The sequence below is a fragment of the Panthera pardus genome, unplaced genomic scaffold (assembly GCF_024362965.1).
Source record: "Panthera pardus isolate Hobbes unplaced genomic scaffold, ASM2436296v1 HiC_scaffold_10, whole genome shotgun sequence".
Classification (NCBI taxonomy): Eukaryota; Metazoa; Chordata; class Mammalia; order Carnivora; family Felidae; genus Panthera; species Panthera pardus.
In genome coordinates this window covers 105,782,149-105,804,963 of record NW_026526655.1, presented here as the reverse complement: position 1 = coordinate 105,804,963, position 22,815 = coordinate 105,782,149, and positions in this window count along the sequence as shown.

Sequence of the window (22,815 nt, the reverse complement as noted above, 5' to 3'; positions counted from 1 at the left end):
TATATCCCTTTAAAGAAAATATAAAAGGCTTGAGGTTTCAAAGTTCCAAATTATTTTTCCATTCACCCAGAAATTTCTGTTTAATTACATGAAATCAGATATGACAAAGGCATCAAATGTCAAGCTTGTATCTCCTCCTGATATATCATATATGATATATATATATTATATATATATATTATATATATATAATATATATATAATATATATATTATATATATATCATATATATAATGTATATATATATTTAGTTGTTGAGGTTGGGTGCATAGAATACCAAATATCCAAAATATTATCTAAGAGTAAGTGCTCTTGGTGAGAAGTCTAAAATCCTGTGCTCTTGACCACATCTACCACTGGAATTAGGAAAGATTACCTCCATATCTGAAGATCCCTTCTCATAGCTGGAAATACAGCTACCTGTGAATCCTTGCCCACTGCAAATTTGTTGTCAGAATAAAAGAGAAGAGACAAAACTTATCCATTAGGCCTTTTGGAAGGAATCAAGTCAATCATAATGGATATGCTGAAATTTATTCCTCTATACTAAACCTCTTTTTTAAGCTGTTTAATGTTCATCAATAATCAACATGAGCTCACATGTATAAGTTATTGAACTAAAGCAAACCTAGACATTTCCATCAGTGATTTTTGTCACTTTAGGCTCAGATCAATAATTTGATACATTTCAGAAAACTTTCACTTCAAAACATAGAATGATCATTTATCACAGGCTATAAAGATACACACTGTCAGTCTGTGAATCCATGCTGTATCATAATCTGACCTATTCCACCAAAGAGTAGAGTCTAAATTTGCAAGTGATATCTGTCTCTAGGTATTGGTTAAAGCTTAACGATCATTTGTAACATCTCCAAGTATTCATCTATTTTTCAAAAGAGGAATGCTTTTAGATGTGTCCAAATTAAATATAGAAGAAAATATATCACATGAGAAGACTCAAGAAATTGAGGCAGTCCAGAGAGAACACGAGTGCATTTGGTAACTCATCTACCGATGAACTTTCATCTGTGATTTGCTTGTTCTCCTTTAACTCCTTGTGGTTGCAATGTAGAACCAATGTTTTTATTTTTATTGAAGTGACATTCACAAAATGTCAAATTAATCACTTTAAGGCAAACAATCCACTGGCATTTGCAACATTGGGCAAATTATTGCATCACTCAAAATAAAACCTTGTACCCATTAAGCAGCTACCTCTCATTGTTCCTATCCCCCCAGGCACTGGCAATCACCAAAACTTTGTTTTGTCCCTATAGATTCACTTTCTGTGGATATTTCATGTAAATGAAACCTTGCAATATATGACCTTTGATATGACCTGGTTTCTTTCACTTAGTGTAACGGTTTTGGGGCTCGTTCACATTGTAGCATACATATATCAGAAATTCCTTCCTTTTATGGCTCAGTAATCTACCATTGTATGTATATTAGTGTACTGGGGTTGCCATAACAAAATTCCACAACCTGGTATGAAATAGCATTAATTTCTTCTCTGACAGCTCTGGAAGCTAGAAGCTCCATATCAAAGTTTCGGCAAGACCGTACTCCTTCCGAAGACTCCAGGGAAGCATCCTATTTTGCCTCTTTCTGGCGTCTGGTGGCTTCTGGCCATCCTTAGCATTCTTGGGCGTATAGCTGTATCACTGCAATTTCTGCCTCTGCCATCACGTGGCCTGCATTGTACCCTCTTCTTTTGTCTGTGACTTCACATGACCTCCTCAAAAGGACACTAGTCATTGAATTTAGGCCTCACTCCAATTCATTATGACCTAAATAATCACATTTTCAAAGACCTTATTTTCAAATAAGTTCACAGTCACAGATATCCAGGATTAGGACATCTTTTCCTAGATAGATGAGTGTTGGATGTTGTCAAGTACATTTCCTATGCCAATTAAGATGACCGTGTATTTGTTTTTTCACCCTCCATTTCATTGTTACAGTATACTTCATTGATTGATTTTCTTATGTTGAATCTGCCCATTTGCCATTTTCTGGAGCCTGAGTTTCTCTACTAATCCTTTCTTCGTGCCCTAGCCTACATTCAGTGCTTTCTTCATATCCCCAAACATACTCGGTGTATCTTTATCACTACATTTAGTGTATTGACTTATCGTTAACGCTTGACTCTTTTGTATCTGCCTCTGTGAACCACGAAGCCACAGGACTACATTTCCCCATTCCTGGCACAGCGCCCAGAACATAGTAAGTGTTGATAAATAAAGGTTGAGTAACCGAGTGGGGAATGCAGAATGCAAATTGTGTAACAGTAAGTCTCTGTTTTCTGAGATTTAGCCAAACTTCACGTCTCAAATTAAAAAAAAAAAAAAAAAAAAAAACTCCATATGTGTCAAAAAATTCATTTACGGCCCTCAATCCTTTCATTTCAAAACTCCTAAGACTCTTGGAGTCTAAAACAGTTAATTTCCACTTACAGGTTTACATGGAGGCTATGTTCTACACTCATCTTCCCAATCACCTGATTTTAACAATAAATTTGTATCTGGAACTTGAAATGTTAAGATACACACTGCAAGAAAGGTGGAGAATGCAGTTGCTTAGAATTCTTAAAGAGATGGAATAGTTTAATCTCTATGATTGATTAAATATTGGTTAATATAGTGTAAAAGAAAATAGATCAATAGTAGGGGATTGTTTAACCATAGAAACTGTGAAAAAGAGTCACACATATGAACATTGACCAAACCTATGCAAGAAGCCCTTAAAAAAAAACAGTGCCATTGGAAAAATTATCTTTATTGGGTAAATAGCTTCATCAGACGATGTTATCTGTATATCATTAAGCATTCTGTTTTCATTTTAATTTATTTCATTATAATTCCACGGTCAGCATCAACTTTGTGATTGCTATTTGGCTGTGTATCCTTAAGGTTATGTAACATAATACGTTTTTCATTGTAAATGGCCATATTGGCACTCTGACTTTTTACATTAATCACAGAATCTAAGATACTGTTAGTATAACAGAGGAAGATGCATTTGTGCTAGATGAATGAGCAAAGCAAGATCTCTGAGGCTTCATAAATAAGCTTTAGATGAGTGTGTTGTCTATCTACCATGAAGCATCCCAAGAGAGGCATCACCTTGGTAATTCTACCTTAACAGCATTTTGCTATGCATTTTGTGAATCATATATAGAATTCAAGTGGTACAACTCTTAACCAATGTAGTACACAGAGATTCTGTAATTAAAAAGAATGAATCAAAACCCAGCTCCACCACCGTCTATATGAATTTGACTAATTACTTAATTTTTCTAAGCCTCAGTTTCCCCATAAAGAAAATGGACATAGTTACAAATGCTCAAATTCTAGGGTTATTATAAGGACTAATGAGATGTCTTCTATAAGTTCTCAAAGGAGGGACTGACACCTGGTTGGTCTTCACTAAATGTCAGCTCATCAATCTTCCCTATTGCATTTCTAAGATGAGCTCCAGACCCAGCTTGGTAGCAGGGACTTTCCAGAATGGTAATGTTGAGTTTTTGAGCTTTAGTACAGATTTCAGAATCTTCATGTGTGTTAGCACAGGGTTCCATCATTATTCAATAAGACAAATGTCATCATTTCTCTCCTGATGTATATGCCATTTATACATATGTGTGTATGTATATATACATGTATATATGTACATGTATATATACATACATATATATGTATGTGTGTGTGTGTGTGTGTGTGTGTGTGTGTATATATATATATATATATATATATATATATATATATATATATTCCCCCCTACATGGTAGGATCACTTCTCTCCTTTATGTTTTTGCTAAAAGCAAATATTACTACCCCATAAAAGAAGAGGGTATATATTACCCTTCATAATAGCACTGGTGTCTGGCCAGTGGATATGAGATCTTGAGCTGTTGTTTTGGCAGATTCTCAGGTCTCATCAAATACCTACCAAGGGTCACTCTTACTACACTAGTCAGAAGTGCAGAGCACGACCATGTAAGTATAACCAATGATGAAATCTCAAGAATTTGTATGCTCCAGGTGAGAATACACAATCCGTCAATGCACTCTTATTGGTTTGTATTTTCTGCACTTGTATACTATAATTCAAAATGGCCTCTAACCTTCTATTCATTGGCTACTGTAGATATTACCTTCTGTAATAGTTGTAAGGAAAAAGGAGAGTAAAGCCACTTATTAGCTAGACTCTGGGCATGTGGAAAACTTTGATACTGATTGTTGCCACTGTATCTTTGGCATTATAAATAGATATAGTTGTGGAAAGATAAGATTTATTTAGTTATTTATGTGTTGGCCCAAGAATAAACCATGAATTGAAATATTTATATTTATTCGATCATTATGAGAGGGCAAGGTTCAGACTAGGATTTCATAAGAACAGATCTCACTCTTGTGTGTCTGTGTGTGCACGTGTACATGGTAGGTCTCATTGGCAACACAAACACTGAGCATTTCAAAAAGGCTCTGCAACTTGACGCATGATACAACTTTCCCTGTAAATCTTTTGCTGGTTAGTGAAGTTTATTTATTATGTTTATTTGACTTCTCCTCCACATAAGACAAAACTATATACCCTTGATATAGTGGTTGTCTCTCGTTTCATATACTATATCTGATTTATTTTGTGAAAAACATCTACCTTCTTTTGAGAATTGCTTCTCCCACTATGTCAGTCATGAGATCTGGGAAGAGCTGTCTTATTTGCATCTAACTCGGCCCCTTGTCCAATTTGATTCATCAAGGAAGGCAGAGAGGTCATCTCACACTTGGCCACTCAGGATTTTATAAAAAGGAGCTCAGAAATAGAGCCACTCACATTAGTTAGCGAAGCTGCAGGATGGTGGGACCCCAGGATTAACACTGGTATTTCTTTTTTCTCCTTCTGGGGGGAGCCCAGCTTTAATTTTTTTTCAGTGCAAAAAAATGAAGCCTGCACCCCAGAGAGAAATAACATAATTTCAACCAATAATTTTTGGTGACTTTTGGTCTCTGGCTGTAGTTACTCCAAAGCACAGCTACCTCCTTGACTTGCATAGTTTGGGTCGTTCAGTTCTTACATGAAGGTAATGCTAATCAAGATACAAACGGGTCAGACACACTTTCTTCAAGATAGGTAACTGAGGACATTTTAATCAAGAGACTATTTACAAAGACGGAACCAGGAAAAAGCACAAGGCACGGGTTAGTAAGTGGGGAGAGCCGTTGCCTCTCCTAACTGGCCCTGAAGGAGTAGAAGGCAGGGAAAGATCACCAGAAAGCAGAAAGAAAATTCTATAGAGAGAATTTTATGGCAGTAAATGCAAACTTTGGATAGAAGAATGTAGCCAAAACCAAGTGATGCAAAAAGATGGAATATTCTGACCTCACTCTCTTCATCTTTGTAATATCCTACCAGTGCCAAAACAAGATGCCAACGTACACGGGATCCCATTGGTATAATTCATGTGGGTCAGCGTCCTAAAGACAAAGCAGATAGAAAAGAGCAGGAATGAATCACGTGTGGCAAAGGTAAGATGCCCAGCACAGAGCCAATGAGCCAGTAAATTTCCCTTTTGCTTATATTAGTCCAAGTTGGGTTTCTATCATTTGCAAACTAGAACAGTCCTGACTAATGGACTTGGAACGTTCCTTTCTAGTTTTCATCAAGTGTCCATCTGGTCCACTTCAATTATCTCTAACCCAGGACTTACGCAAAAGGGTGGTGATAAAAAAAAGTGGGATTAGTGGCTGATAGATTAGCCCGTCAATTAACCCATGGGACCCACTCCACTCTTGCCAGAAAACAGGCAGCAAAGGTAGCGTGTCTTAAAACATTCTCTAAGCGAGTGAAACACCTGCTCATTTCTGTTCTATCACTCAATCCTGACAGCAATTAAATCTCTCCAAACTAGTTTTCTCCCTTGACAGGTCTGCCTACCTAAATCACACAAGTTTTATTTGACTACATCACAGCAAATCAACCCACTCCTTCACCATATGAATTGCTAGTGGAAGTCAATCTTGTAGCTTCCCTACTCTGAACTTGAAAACACACCTGCAGAGGTTTGCCAGAGCGTCCTGCGTTCCGTTCATCCCACTCCCCATCAGTCTTGTAGGCAGGCGCAGTGAGAGGGTGAAGTCATCCAATGTAATTGTTTTTTTTTTCATTGACCTAAATGAAAACTTTGACCCAAGGACTTCAAGATCTGGAACCCTGAAATTCAACCAAGGCGAAAGCAGTGTGATAACAGGATCTTTTGCCAGAGGAACATGTGCCCATCTGTTCCTGCTGTTTATCACCCACCCCCTTCCCCTCCCACTTTTTTTTTCTTGCTGTCGTTGAGAAAGACGAAGAGTGAGCCTGTAGGTGGAGAGAAACCATATCTCCTAAAAACAGCTGGGTGCTGGCAGGCCCTCTTGCTTTCCAGCCATGCTTCTGAGCAGAGCCAATTCCTGAATTATACCTCCTTTCTTAAATAAACTGGGGAAATATCAATATCTGCTATTGGACATGGTCAAAAATGAGTAATAGAAAAATGGACCAACGTTCTGTAGTGAGGCTGTGCCAGTCTAATGGGAAAATCCAGAAAGAAAGAAAGAAAGAAAGAAAGAAAGAAAGAAAGAAAGAAAGAAAGAGAGAGAAAGAAAGAAGAAAGAAAGAAGGAATTGAAGAAACTGGTTTTTTGTTATTTCTTTTTTAATTCTTTTTAGTGTACATTCCTTACGTATGAAGCACTATGTTATGTGCTTCACATAACATGTTTTTATCTGGACTTGAAAACACAAATGAAGCACATCCTCTTTACTTCTGGTGAAAAGCATTAGCGCCCAGACCAAAGGAAGTCCGATCAAGGCATAGCAAAGGCTATAGGGATTGTGAGTTTCCAGGATGCATCTGTGGGTCATTTTGAAACATTTGCAGAAAGACCACAAAATTAGGTGTCATTAGAAAGTTATGAGCATTCACTACGTGTCAGATACTCTTCTAAGCACTCTATAATGTATGCGTATAGCAAGGTATGATTTAGCTACTTACTGTCATTACCTCAATTTACAGAGAGGGAAACTGAGGCACAGAGAGATTTTTTTTTTTTTTAATGTCTTTCTCATCGTCTAACAACTAGTATTAAGAGAACCATGACTCAAACTTGGCCAGACTGGGTTGAGGATATGTGTAAAAATTTTTAAAAACGAATTATAGTCACTGCCATTTTTCATGAAGGTGTTAACTCAGGTACTAGGATACTTTATTTTATTAACGTTTATTTATTTTGATAGAGAAGGAGAGACAGCATGCGCACAGGTAGGGGGAGGGGCAGAGTGAGGGGCGAGACAGAATCCCAAACACTATTAGCACAGAGCTTGGTGTGGGACTGGATCTCACCAACTGTGGGATCGTGACTTGAGCCAAAATCAAGAGTCGGAAGCCTAACCAAGTCACCCAGTTGCCCCACTAGGATACTTTAATAGTCATATTTTCTTGAATGTGTTTTCTACTGGTCATGGAAGTCAACAGTTATGGCCATTGTGTATTTCAGAGCAATTTAAGAAACTGATCTTGTTGGGACGCCTGGTGGCTCAGTAGGTTAAGCGTCTAACTCCTGGTTTCAGCTCAGGTCATGATCTCAGATCATAAGTTCAAGCACTGTATCAGGATGTATGCTGGCAGTGTGAAGATTCCTTGAGATTCTCTCTCTCTCTCTCTCTCGACCCTCCCCTGCTTGTGCTCTCTCTCTCTTTCTCTACCTCAAAATAAATAAATAAACTTAAATTTTTTTTTGACATATATTCATTTTTGAGAGGCAGAGAGAGGCAGAACACAAGCAGTGGAGGGGCAGAGAGAGAACAAGACACAGAAACTGAAGCAGGCTCCAAGCTCTGAGCTGTCAGTACTGAGCCCAATGTGGGGCTCGAACCCACGAACCGTGAGATCATGACCTGAGTTGAAGTCGAAGGCTTAACCGACTGAGCCACGTAGGTGCTCCCCAAAAAAATATTTTAAAAAAAGATACTGATCTTGTAGTGTTTCATAAAAGTAAAGTTGTAGGAGGAGATTTACCTCATAAATATTTATTTCATGACTTATTCCACAGGATGGCTTAAATATAATGCTAATATCATTTGCTAATTTTATGTATTTTAGAATTTCAAGGGGTCTCATTGTTATTTCTATCAATCAATCACAGTCTTAAGAATAAAGTGGCATGTCAGAGATTAATATACAAGTTTATGCCTTCTGTGAAGTCTTAGCTTGACTGCAAACCAAAGCTGAGAAATACCTCCAGTCAACTTCAATTATGAGGCATTATTATATATTTATATATAAATAAGCATAAATTTATTGGTTTGATTGAATTTTGCATCCCAGATCACAAAGCTAAGATCATAATCATAATTCACACCCAAGTCTGCTTGACTCTAAATTCTAAATTCTAAAGACTGTATCAGAAGACATGTTTGGGAAACTTGAAAGTCTACTAATCCAGAAATCTTCTTGAAATGATATTAACATCCAATTATTCCCTTGAAAAATAGGGGCAAAGCCAGTTTAATTATGTCATTGATGGGATCCCAAGTATGTATTGCCTTCACAAATGTGAAGATTTCTTCAATTCAGTGGCAGTCAATTTTATAAGCTGGAACCAAACCTCTTTTTCCCCTGTCGTCCTTGACATATTTAAAAAACTCATGATTCTACCACTGCTTGATATGTCTGAGGATTGGTTTAACACAGCAAGATGTAAGGATGGATTTCATTAAATAAAGAAAACTGGTGAAGTCCTGCTTTAAAAAAAAAACAGTTTAAACACAACAATTCTGTGACAGAAAGTTGCAGGAGGTGCTGTGGGCACTCAAAGGTGAGACATTTACATCAAACTGAATAATTAGAACAGATGTCCTTGTTCAGTGAAGCTCAGGAAGTATTGTGAATTAATATCTGGTTCTTTATGGTGCCCAACAATCAAAAAAGCTGCATAAATATCCATTTCCAATGGTGTCTGCTTTATCATTGACTCTCCCAGACACTTGGAAAAGGCATCTGTCTCAGATTCAGGGCTCCAGACACATTTCTGAATTTAAGATACAAAGTAAATGCATCCCTGAATACATCTTCTTATCTTCTTTTCCTCTCGAGTCTTTCCCAACAGATGAGAGAGAGAGAAAATATATGATAGATAGATAGATAGATACATACATACATACATACATACATACATTGATACATAGATACATAGATATAGGTGATGGATGGATGGATGGATGGATGGATGGTTGGCTAGCTTCATAGATAGGTAAATAGATAGGTGGACGACGAGGTGGATGGATGGATGGATGGATAGATAGATGGATAGATAGATAGAGATGATAGATTGATATTTAGATATTTGTACTTCTACCATCCTACTTCGTACCACTTTAAAAAAAAAAAGCACTATAGGTACCTGAGTGTACTTACTTTAAAAGAAAAAAAAATAACTTCAAGGGTAAGCACCTGGTACCTGTAGAGTGTAGAACATCTTGCACACTGGGTTGGCCAGGAAGTACCTTTGTTCACTTGGTTATTCGACGTGCACTTAGTGAAAGTCTACTCTATGCCAGGAAGTAAAGCATCTCAGGATAAATTCATTTTGATATCTTATCCACAGAGAGGCCTGATGGATGCTGGTCCTTCCTTGCGGAACAGCATCCCCAATTCCTCAGAGGTTTCCAAAGGCACAACAACAGCACTCGGGATGCAGCTGTTCTTTTTTGTTCGGGACCGTACAATGCATTTAGCAGCTCTTCTCTGTGCTTACTAAATGGCAGTAGCATTTCCCAATCATTGGGCCAACAAATAGCATACCCTTGAATTTTCACATGCCCCATTAAGGATGCTCAACTGCTTCTGGGTAAGAATCACATCTGACAAAAATAGAGCCTATACCTTAACTTAATCTAAAGATGAGAGCAGCAGTTATCCAAGTGAGGAGGAGAGAGTGGAGAGGTGTATCAATAAACACTTCTGCTCCTGCTGCTCCTACGAAACGCCGGTTCATGCCAAAGTCAGGACAAATAGAAAACTGCACTTTCAAAAACTACATGCTATTCAGCTCATCTGAAGCCTAGGTTGGGAGGGCAGCAGGGTCCAGGGGAATAAATAGTAGGTGAGAAGCTGTATATGTATATGTATGTGTGTATATTTATAAATGCATATATATATGTAATATAAATGTTTACATATTTGTATGTCTGTGTATATATGTATGTATATGTGTGTATATATGTATATGTATATATACATATGTGTGTATATATACATATACATAGACATTATTTAATACCTATTTAATGGACATAGTATATACATATATGCATATATATATATTTATATACATTATTTTGCAGTATTGTGACAAGCATCATTTCCATACTTAACAGATGCCATGTGTGTGGTGAAGGATAGAACAACAGAAGATATGCATTTCTCTCCTAAGTTCAGCATTTCTCTATAAATGTGAAATTCACCAGGCCTGTGTTGTGACCTTCCATTGCCCCAGAATTTTCATGGTTCAAGCATATAGTAGGTATTAATAACATTATATTGAATTGGATATATTAGTGTGTTTTGTGAGGGGCAGTTAAGATCTTCTAAATTCAGAAAGTTTTATTTGCAATTCAGCCCCAGCTGGTGCTATAACTGAGGCTGTATCAATGATGATGTTTGCACACGTTACCAACCATGATTCAGGGGCCATCAGCTCAGCTACTAAATGAATGTCTTTTATTTATTAGGTAAATATAGGGTCAGCATCAAATGTAAGGGTACTTGAAAAGACAGTGACCACATACCTTACCTCTAAAAAAATCATTAACTTTTAAAATAGATAAATAATATTTTCTCTGTTCAGTAATAATAATTTTCAGAATTAGGTGTCAGTTAACTTAAGTGTGAAAAATGCAGGTGTTTAGGGGATTGTATCCTGCCTCGTGGAGCGGGGCTGAGAGGATTCTCAGCCATCCACTGAAATGAGAAGCTCAACGGAAATTCATTGGCACTAGTTCCATAAAATTTAATTTTCTTTCCTTTTTCTGTGAATGCTCAAATTAACAGATGGAGGAAAGTGTCATTTATTTACATTCATTCAGGGTATTATTTGTGGAAAAATGAATGTGTATTCAGAGGAAAGCTACAGCACGATATTATTCTTTTACATTTCACAGATGTAATTTAATGTGTTTATATATACATACCAGTGTGTGAATTTCTAGGAAGCATTTTTAATTAAACAGTTATTTCTAAGCATTTATATGTATGAATGAATAAACGTGAAATATATTTTCATATCTTAATTTATGGAATATTGTCCAATTTCCCTTTATTTCCTAATAGCTATTTCAATTGTAACCTGAGGGATCTAACCCAACTCAAATTATGTCTTGTCCATAGGGCGTATATTATATCCTCTGGCTAGGAATGCACACTCATTTCTGCTCTCTCAAGTCAATGTTTCCCCCTCATTTGACAATATTCTATACAGCTTGTGAAATATGTCTCTCGACCACACAGCAGAAGTCCTAAGAGTAAAGGTAGTCATGTATGTTAGCACTCAGAAAACTATGCAGTGCTATGAAAGATTTAAGGATAACAAGTCTATTAATGAAGTTGCCTTCTTTAAGTGTATATTTGTTAATTATATTACTTTATGATTCTCCAATAGCATAAAACTATGAAGATAATCCAGGCCCTGGTTATTTAAATGAATTTTGCTTCAGTAAAAATATTGCTTTAATAATGACAATCCTTAGGAAAATATTCCATTTGCTTCTGTTCTTAGGTCTATCGTATTTAACCTTAAAGTTTTGAGTGAATGTGATAAATTAATGAGGTCTGAGTTTGAATAAGTATACAAGTACTTGTAGAAAGTTGAAAATGTATTCCGATGAGCTTTTTGATCATTTTCTCCTATTAATGCAATATTTTTGGAAAGTCCCCTTTTAGATGTAGCTTGTTGTTATATGTCTTTTGGAACCAGTATGGAGAAGAGTTAGAAGAGGTAATTAGTAGCCCTGGGTTTTATTAATATCTTTGTTGTCTAGACCTATAATATATATATATATATATATATGATAGCTGAAATATGTGTTCTGTAGGAAGAAACAATGGGGTCTCATAAGAAAATGCCAAATTAATGGTTTCCTTTCAGTATGCTTTTTGTCACATAGGCCTTAGATGATAAAATCAGATTTAATATTAACTGGGAACATTTGATTTGGGGGCCCTTGCTTGCTACATCGGTATGGGTCCATCTTTGCAGTGTAGTGAATAGTAATTTTTTTATAATTTTTTAATGTTTATTTATGTTTGAGAGAGAGAGAGAAAGACAGAGAAAGAGAGTGTGAGCAGGAGAGGGGCAGAGAGAGAGGGAGACACAGAATCCAAAGCAGGCTGCAGGCTCTGAGCTGTCGCACAGAACCCCATGCGGGGCTCGAACTCATCAGCGCTGAAATCAGACCTGAGCGGAAGTTGGACGTTTAACCGACTGAACCACCCAGGCGCCCCATGAATATTAATTTTTAAATCGCCCCCAAATTATGATTTTAAAAGTACAAAAGATTCACTTATCAGGTCTATCACAGTTTCAGGTAGGTCTGGTTGGATGTCATTATACCCACAACGCCAGTGTTGATGATCAAAATGAAACATCTTTCTGCCTAAATCTTTACCTCCATCGTGTGAAAGAAAATAGATATTCACCAAACATGGAGCTTCCATGGGAGTGCTGCATAATAAAATCTCTTCCCATTATTATCTATGATACCCAGGGGCTGTGGAGGATATCGTCAAGTCACTATAAAAAAATGCAGGTGGGTATGCAGGAATGAAATGAAATTAATAAATCCAATTTCATGGTAGTATTTATCTTCTTATACATTTGCATTCTTAAGACTTTTTATTATTTTTTTAATCTTTGCACTTTTTTTTTTTTTTTTTACTGTGGACAGTTTTTGGATTTGTCAACTAGGAAAGAGATATGAATATTTTTAATGTCTGGCATTCATCACGGATCCTGTCTACTTCGGTTTCTTTAGCTGCCTAATTCACTCTGGGGAGCAGTCTCTATAGCTAATCAATCATTCATCTACGTGTTTCCTGGGTGGCTGTCACCTAAGCACATAAGACATCAGACAGAGGGCTATGCCTGGAAAACAAAACAGTGAGATAATTTTTTCACTTCTTTTTGAAGATCTAACCATTCTTAAAGAGGAAGACTGTCCAAAATACTGAAATAGGCTTGATCACCATGGTTTCTGTGTGTACATGGGGTTGGTGACTATGTATTAGCAATTGAAAGTGGTTGAAATGGCAATTTGCCTACATGTCTACAAACAGTTAATTGCCATAATCATTCATTCATTTAATTGCACTTTGAAGGCATTTAAACTGCCAGAGATTAAGTTTTTGGGTGTTTTTTTTAATCAGCAAAAGTGAATCCTTGAAAAAAATTTTGATCTGAGGCATTTCATTTCTATTTCTTGCTATAAAACATCAAGCAGAAACGTGAAGGTTCTTGATGATTGTAATGGAGGGGTGCAGATACAAACGGGAGGCCTAGAATGTCCCCACTATTTGATCTAATATAAGTATATTTTTATGGAAGAATAGAATACATTTAAAAGAAAATTGTACAAGCATAGTTGACTTTCTGGTAGATTATGACAGTGGAATTCTCTGTTATTTATTGACTATACCTCAGTAAGTCAGACATTATTTTTTTTTAAAGTAAGAATTTTTTCTGGGAAAGACAATCATTTATTTTATTTTATTTTATTTTATTTTATTTTATTTTATTTTATTTTTATTATGAAATTTATTGTCAAATTGGTTTCCATACAACACCCAGTGCTCATCCCAAAAGGTGCCCTCCTCAATACCCATAACCCACCCTCCCCTTCCTCCCACCCCCATCAACCCTCAGATTGTTCTCAGTTTTTGAGTCTCTTATGGTTTGGCTCCCTCCCTCTCTAACTTTTTTTTTTTCCTACCCCTTCCCCATGGTCTTCTGTTAAGTTTCTCAGGATCCACATAAGAGTGAAAACATGAGTTAAGTGTTTGCTTCTGGTTTTTCCACTTATTAGCTAGGTAACTTCTAAAAGTCAGGGAACATCTCTGAGCCTCATTTTTTAATGAAAGAGTCAAGCTTAATGATATTTAGTGACCTTTCAAAGATTGCAGTTCAAGGATTTTATAAATCCTACTCAAGAAAACCGAATGGTGGTGTTTGTATGTGGGAAGTGTGGTGTGGAATAGAAGGAAGAGCGCATTAGAAATTTAATGATCACTCATAGATATGTTGATTTGCATTTGTTTTAAGATAAATGCTGATGATCTAAAATGAATGATTCTGTATAACTGAATAAGAGGCAAAGAAATCCTTGCAGGAACAGAAACTCAGAATTTTCTTTAACCTGTGTGCTGCCTTACAGTGGACATCCCTTGGGTGGGATCTGGCCCTAGGTGCTTCCAGAAGGTAGTGGGTTTTGAAAGAGGTTGAGAAGAAGCGATAAGGCTATGGAAGATTTCCCCAATTTAGTAACAATTTCAGGGGAATCCCCAAGAAGAGAAATCTTATATTCTGATATACCTGAGATGTTAAGATATTTAAGATAGCCATAGAAGAATAAGTTTCAAAAAATATTTGAAAATCCAATCTCATAGTTGAGAAGATACAAATACAGGTACAAGCTCTTACTTAATCTTCATGAATTTCCCAGAGACAACCAGACCCATGGCTGCTGATTTCTTAGTTTCTGAAATTCTTCAAAATATTTAAAATACAAAATAAGGATTCTCTACAGGAGGTCATTACATTGTCTAGTAGAAAATACTGGTTGTGTTCCCTATTATTAATGTATTTCCAGCTGGAAGGAATCCATGAGGCATCACCAAATGTCAAAGTTACTGAACAGTTATCTTACATGCTCTGTATTAGGGTGGGGCTCCTTAGATATACATAAATCCAAAATTCAGAGCCCAAAATCTGTGGAGCAATTTGGCAGTTTGTAGCCCCAGGGAAGAGCCAATTTTGTGGTTTAAACCCAAAGGCAGTCTGGCATCAAAATTTTTTCTTGGGCCCCTGGGTGGCTCAGTCAGGTAAGCGTCAGTCTCTTGATTTCAGCTCAAGTCATGATCAAACCCTGAGCTGACAGCATGGAGTCTGCTTGAGATTATCCCTCCCCTCCTCATGTGTGTGCAAATAAATAAACTTAAAAAAAAAAGTTTTGGGGCGCCTGGGTGGCTCGGTCGGTTAAGCGTCCGACTTCGGCTCAGGTCATGATCTCACAGTTCGTGAGTTCGAGCCCCACGTAGGGCTCTGTGCTGACAGCTCAGAGCCTGGAGCCTGTTTTAGTTTCTGTGTCTCCCTCTCTCTCTGCCCCTCCCCTGTTCATGCTCTCTTTCTGTCTCAAAAATAAATAAACGTTAAAATAATTTTTTTTTTAAAGTTTGATTTTTTATTTTTTTTTTCTTTAAGAAGGTCAGTCTTTGTTCTATTCAGGGTTTCAACCAATTGGATAAGGCCCACCCATATTGTGGAGAGAAATCTGCTTTACTCAAAGACCCTCAATTTAAGTCTTAATCTCCCCTACAACGCTCTCGTGAAAACATGCATAGTAACATGTGACCACATATCTGGATACTGTGGCCCAGCCAAGCTGACGCATAAAGTTTACCATCACCCGCCCTGCCTAGGGCCTGTTCCACAGATGACACTAGTGTGCCTTGCACACAGAGGTCCCAGATCTTGGAGGTGGTCAGAACATCCTCTGCGTGGAGCAATAGAGGCTCCAAGGAGAGAAACAGCAATGTCACTTCTGTCTTGGGTACAGATATCTAGAAGGAGATGCTCAGAAGGACCATCCTTAGGCAAGTGATTCATCAGAGACATTTTTGAGAGAGGAAATGGAAAGACTGAGTGAGCAGGATGGGGAAGGGAAAGAAGTCAAGCCAAGGTGGATGTTGGTTGATGGGGTCACAGAGGTAGCTCCAGTTATGCTGTGTGTGACTTCATGTAAAGCATGGGCGCTGGGCTTTCTTTCTTGCTGCTGAGCAGAGTCACTGGCTAAGGGCAGCTCCCAGGGGACATATACTCTTGGTTCCTCTCAGATCTCTGTACTCATTGGCAGAGGCCTCCTTAGCCTTCTCTAAAGAAGAATTGCAAGTGAGGGGTCTTTGGGAGTGTTGAAATAAACTTCCACGCCCTCGAGGGAGCCTCTTCCAGCCAGTGTGTCACACCAGCAAATTGAAACTTGAATAATTCTGGCACCCCCTACAAATGCTCTGCTACACTTGACAATCCATGCATCCCATCAGCCAATCCCTAAAGGCCATGCTGACCCTCAGCGCCATACTTATTTCCTTGTCCCGTATTGATTTTGTGTTTTTTCTCTTCCTTGTGTCTTATTCATTTTCCGTTTTTCCCCCTTATTCCTTAATCCTTATTCTTTCCTCCAGAAAGGCTTACCACTGTCTCTCCCTGCCTCGTTTCTCTGTGTGGAGACTGTCCACTTCATGAAGCATTGAAGTTTGTATCACCTAAATTGCCTTCATTAATTATTTTGCCAGAAGTGAAACACCCAAACTAGAGGGAAACACAGATATGGGTCTGTTGTAGGGCTTCAGGGCCCTGATCGTACCAGTGACATTTTCTCCACCCCCCAGATCCCCTTGTCCCACACCTATAATCTCTGACTCTGAGGTGTATCTTTTCTTTGACATAGACAGCTAGTATTTTCTAAACCTTATGTAATATTCTAATTAAAACTGTGTCAACTCCTACTCTCAAAGCCCCATGCCACAACTACATTCTCCAACATCCAAACCTCACACTCTTCCAGAAATTCTGCATCTAGTATTGCCCACTGCCATGGTTCGCTTCCTAAGTACTTTGGTAGGATCTGGTAGAGTTCTATTTTTCTGAACCTTTGAAGGCCAAGAATAAGTCGGTAGAGGCTAGTTTTTCTGGCTTTTGAATCGTGACTTCTAATCTACAAATTCTTTCTGATTTTGGAGCAAAGAAATCAGACAACTCTTTATCAGATACTGTTAGATTTTCTGCTTCTCTTTTTCTACTACTTTCTTCTACTTTGTATAGAGTTATTTTCTAAGTCCACCTTTCCCCATTTGCTTTAGCTTACCGGTCTTTTAAATACCAACTTTCTCTTCAGAGCAAACTAGAAGAAGGATTAACAGGTAGGTGAGAGTGGGGAAGCTAGTGTGCATATTCTTGTGTGTGTTGCATGTTTGTGTTTGTTTGTGAGCCCTTGTGCAAAATACAGGAAGTCATTCACCAAAATCAAATAATGAAAATCCCAAGGATACAAAATGCTGATTGGGGGGGGGTACATGCACCCCAATGTTAACAGCAACTTTATCAACAATAGCCACACTATGAAAAGAGTCCAAATGTCCATCTACTGATGAATGGTATAGGAGATGTGGTGTGTGTGTGTGTATATATATATAAATATATATATGTATATATATATTATGGAATACTACTCATCAGTGAAAAAGAAGGGAATCTTGCCATTTGCAACTACTTGGAAAAAACTAGAGGGTATTATGCTAAGTGAAATAAGTCAGGCAGAGAAAGACAGATATCATATGATTTACTCATATATGGAATTTGAGAAATACAACAGATGAACATAGGGGAACAGAAGGAAAAATAAGGTAAAAACACAGAGGGAGGCAAACCATAAGAGACTCTTAATTGATATTTTCTTAAACATTTTTTAATGTTTATTTATTTTTGAGATAGAGAAGGAGAGAACTAGTGGAAGCAGGGGAGGGGCAGAGAGAGAGAGAGGGAGACACAGAATTTGAAGCAGGCTCCAGGCTCTGAGCTGTCAGCACAGAGCCCAACACTGGGCTCCGACTCATGAACCGCCATGACCTGAGTTGAAGTCGGACGCTTAACCAACTGAGCCACCCAGGTGCCCCTGAAGAAGAGCCTCTTAAATACAGAGAACTAACTAAGGGTTTCTGGAGGGCAAGTGGGTGGGGAGATAGGTTAAATGGATGATGGGCATTAAGGAGGGAACTTTTGGGGATGTCATGTAAGAGATGAATCACTGGGTTCTACTCCTGAAGCCACGACAACACTGTATGTTAACTAACTTGAATTTAAATAAATACACAAATACGTAAATAATAAAAATAATATGTAAAAAATAAAATCAGGTAATGAAACATGGTGGCTGTCACTGCTACTAAGCTATTGGAAAATTTTAATATTTCTGAGACTCATTAGTTGTAAAATAATTATGATGACGAAATTCATATGACACTTTGTCCTTTCAGAGTGTTTTTCTTTGATTACTAATTGGCCTCCCAGCCCACGCTTTGGCATGGCCAAGGAACCCTTATAGACTTAATAGCAGAGCCAGAAGTAATCATGCCTCCAAACAGGAGACCTTTGTAACCCCCATCATATTTGTCTTTTCTTACTTTTTCTCATGTTTTTCTTCCTGATAGTTTTTTCTTCCCAGACCTTTAAAAGATAATTTATAGTGCTTCATTCAGAATTTGAAGATAAGTCTCAGTAATGTGTGCTTACCATGGCCAAACTGGTTTAAAAAAAATTAGATTAAAAACAAATCTCTGGCTCACGAGCATATGACAGTGTTCAGACCAGGGCTGACTCCTAGGGGCAGTGGAGGTTTATCTGGGCACCTATAACAGCATCTTCATTAGGGAAGCGCTGGGGGAGACTGCAAAATTATTTTACTATCCACCGTGCATTTTCTGCCTCCAAGATGTCCTCATGGCTGCAGAGCAATTAATTCGCTGAGCTAGATAATAATTAAAGCATTTAAATGTGTGCTGCTCAACCCATATGCGAGCACAGCTGTGAAGAAGTCTCTGTATGACTGCCTTCTGTGTATTCTTGACATGTCTTTCGTTGTGCCAAAGAAAATGAGTTGCTGCCCGATTGACCCAACTTGAGTACCTTGTCTACTATCATTCGTATGCCCAGATAATCAGGACCCGTCCTTAGTTTGTCACATTTAGCCAGGAGGGACAGAAATCTCTGGCATGACGTGACACTGGTGAAAAAATATACATATTTGAGTGATATTTTTCCCTGTTTTATGTCTTCCTGTCCTGGATTAAATCTAATGCAACTGATATTTATCACAAGATGAGACATTAGTGTTGGGATTCATGAAACTTCTCAAAATATCCTGGGTAGTTTCTACTTTTCACAGAAGTTTAATATAAACTTAGTAGCATTTAGTGATATAGGATATTAACCACTAGTGTATCAAGTTTGTATATTCACCCATCCAAAGACTAATATATTCTAGACATAATCAAATTTTGAAATATATCCTTTAGCATTTCTTTCAGGAAAGGTTATGTGTGATAAACCTGGCGTAGTTTCCGGATTATATCTTTCAGACCTGCTCTTGAATTATACTTATTTCAATAAAATGGAGAATTTGGGGCCCATGGTTTTCCTGAGTATTTTAAAGGGATCATTCCAGTATATTGCCCAGGGTTCAAGTGGGAAGGAGAAAGGGATGAATAAGCAGAGTACAGGGGATTTGGGGGCAGTAAACCTGTTTTGTGTGATGCTTGAATGGTGAATACATGAAATTATGGATTTGTCAAAACCCACAGAACTGAAAAAGAGCATCATAATGCCAACACACTTTTTTATGTAATTTATATTTTCTCTCTGACAGCTTTATTCATTTTGTTTTTAAAATCAATAGATTTTCTTTTTTAGAGCAGTTGGTGGTTTACATAAAAATTAAGAAGAAAGTACACACAGAACTCATATACTATTCGCCAACCCTGTAACTTCCCTATTATCAACATTTTCCATTAGTGTTCTACATTTGTTGTAATCGGTGAACTAATATTGACATATGATTATTAACCACAGTCTATATATATTCGAATTTACTGTCTGTGTGGTACAGTTCTATCGGTTTTGACAAATCCGTAATTTCATGTATTCACCATTCAAGTGGCACACAAAACAGGTTCACTGCCCCCAAATCCCCTATACTCTGCCTATTCACCCCTTTCTCCTTTCCACTTGAACCCTGGGCAACCACTGATCTTTTTACTGCCTATATGTTTTTCTTTTCCACAACGTCAAATAGTTGGAATCACGCATATAGCCTTTTCAGACTGGTTTAGCTCACATAGCAATACACATTTAAAGTTCTTCTATGTTTCTTGGCTCAATAGCACATTTCTCTTTATCACTGAACAGTACTTCATTGTCTGGGTAGTTTATTTATCCATTCACCTATGGAAAAGTATCTTGGTTGCTTCCACTTTTGGTAATCACTAATAAAGCAGTTATAAACATTCATGTACAGGTTTTGTGTGGACATACCTTCTCGGTTCACTTTGAAAAATTCTTAGGGGTATGACTGTTCGAATTTATGGTGTATTACTTTGCTGCTATAACAAAGTTAACAAATGAGATGGTTTGGAATAATAGAAATTTATTACTACCCAATTCAGGGAACTCCAAGACTGAAAGCATGGTGTGGGTAGAGACATGCTCTCTCTGAAATTGGTAGGGGAAGGATCCATTGTTGCCTCTTTTGAATTTCCAGTGGTTTGCCAGTAATCTTTGGTGCTCCTTGGCTTGAAAATGAGTCACTCCAATCTCCCAGCTTCACTATCTTCCTGATGTATGTTCTGTCTCTAGGTCCGAATTTCCCCTTTTTGTAAAGACACTAGTTATATTGGATTAGGTCCCACTCTCATGAACTTGTTTCACCTTTATTATCTCTAAAAACACCATATTTCCTAATAAACCACATTCTGAGGTACCGAGTGTTCAGACTTAAATATAATTTCGGTGGAAGGGTGTGATAAAATGCATAACATATATTTAGACTGTTTAGCCAAACTCCCTTCCAAAGTGGCTGTACCATTTTGTAATCCCATCAGCAATGATGAGAGTTCTTGTGTTTCCACATCCTCTCGAGTATTTGGTTATGTCAATGTTTTTGGATTGAGGCATCTTAATAGATATGAAGTAGAATCAAATTTTTGTTATAATTGGCAATTCTCTAATGGCATACATAGTTTAGCTGCTTTTTATGTTTACTTACAATCGATCTCTCTCCTTTGGTGAAATGACTGTTTAGATCTTTTGTCCATTTTTTAATCAGGTTTTCTTATTGATGTATTCTAAGAGGTCTGTTTTCTTGTGTGTGTGTGTGTGTGTGTGTGTGTGTGTGTGTGTGTGCTTTGCTATTTTAGATATAAAACCTTTATCAGGTATGTATTTTGCATACACTTTCCCATGTCTATTGTTTGTCTTTTCGTTGCATTAGCAGTGACATTTGTGGAGCAGAAGATTTTAATTTTAATTAACTCCAACTTACTATTTTCTTTCTTCTTCCATGTGTATTGTTTTGGCTGTTCTTCAACATTGTTCTCCTAGTACATAGAGAAGAACAACCAATTTTTATATATTAACCTTTTATTTATTAACCTTACTGTGATCGGTAATAGTTCCAGGAGTCATTGTTGGTATTGTCATTGATGATTTTTTGAGCTGTTTCGTGTAAAGTTGAGGAATTTCCCCTCTATTTCTAGTTTACTGAGAGTTTTTTTTTTTCATCATGAATTGATGCTAGATTTTGTCAAATGCTTTTTCTGCACCTAATGATATGCTCATATGATTTTTCTTCTTTAACCTGTTTATTTGATAGGTGAAATTAATTGATCTCCAAATGTTGAATTTTTATTATCATTTAAGGTCAATGAGAGCAGTATTGATCTGAAAAGAAGGACTTCTTTCAGTGGTGATATTAATTTTTGTGTTCTCTTTTTTCCTTGGTTAGGCTGATTAGAAAATTATCAATTTTATTGATTTTTTGAGAACCAGGTTTTATTTTGATGCTTTTTTCCATTGTTTTCTATTTCTCATTTGATTAATTTCTTGACTAATCTGTATTATTGTTTTTCTTCCACTTCCTTTGGATTAGTTTGCTATACTTTGTCTAGTTTCCCAAAGTTAAAGCTAAGATTATTCATTTTAGATCTCTCTTCTTTTCTAATATCTGTATCTATACCCTACATGTTCCTCTAAGCATTTTTTTCCCTACATCCCACAGATTTTCATATATTTTCATTTTCATTAAGCTGTAATTTTTTTAAATTATCTTTAAAACGTCTTTCTTGATCCACCCATGTGTTATTATTTATAAATGTGTTGTCTAACTTCTAAATATTTGATAAATTCCAGTTATTTCTGTTACTGATTTATAGTTTAATTCCATTGCAGTCTAAGAGTACTTTCACAAAGTCTATTCTTTTAAATTTGTTAACATCTTTTCATTGTTGTTTTTAATGACCAGAATATATTCTATCTTGATGAGTATAAGAATATGTTTTCACTGTTACTGGATGAACTATATCATGAATGTTAATTAGATTCAATTCATTGAGGGTGCCATTCAGTTAACTATATCCTTATTGATTTTCTCCCTGCTGACTGCTGGATTTATTAATGACAGAAGGGTTTTGAAGTCTCTAATTATAATATTATTTTGTGTATTTCATCTTGAAGTTATATCTTTTAGTCTCACGTGTTTTGACATTGTTGTTTGGCACATATATATTAAAGATGTGTACTTTCATGGAGAATTGACCCCATCATCATTACATAATGCCCCTCTTTTTTTTAAGTTCATTTATTTATTTTGAGAGAGACAGGGACAGTGAGCGTGGGGGAGGGGCAGAGAGAGGAAGACAGAGAATCCCAAGCAGGCTGCTTACTGTCAGCAC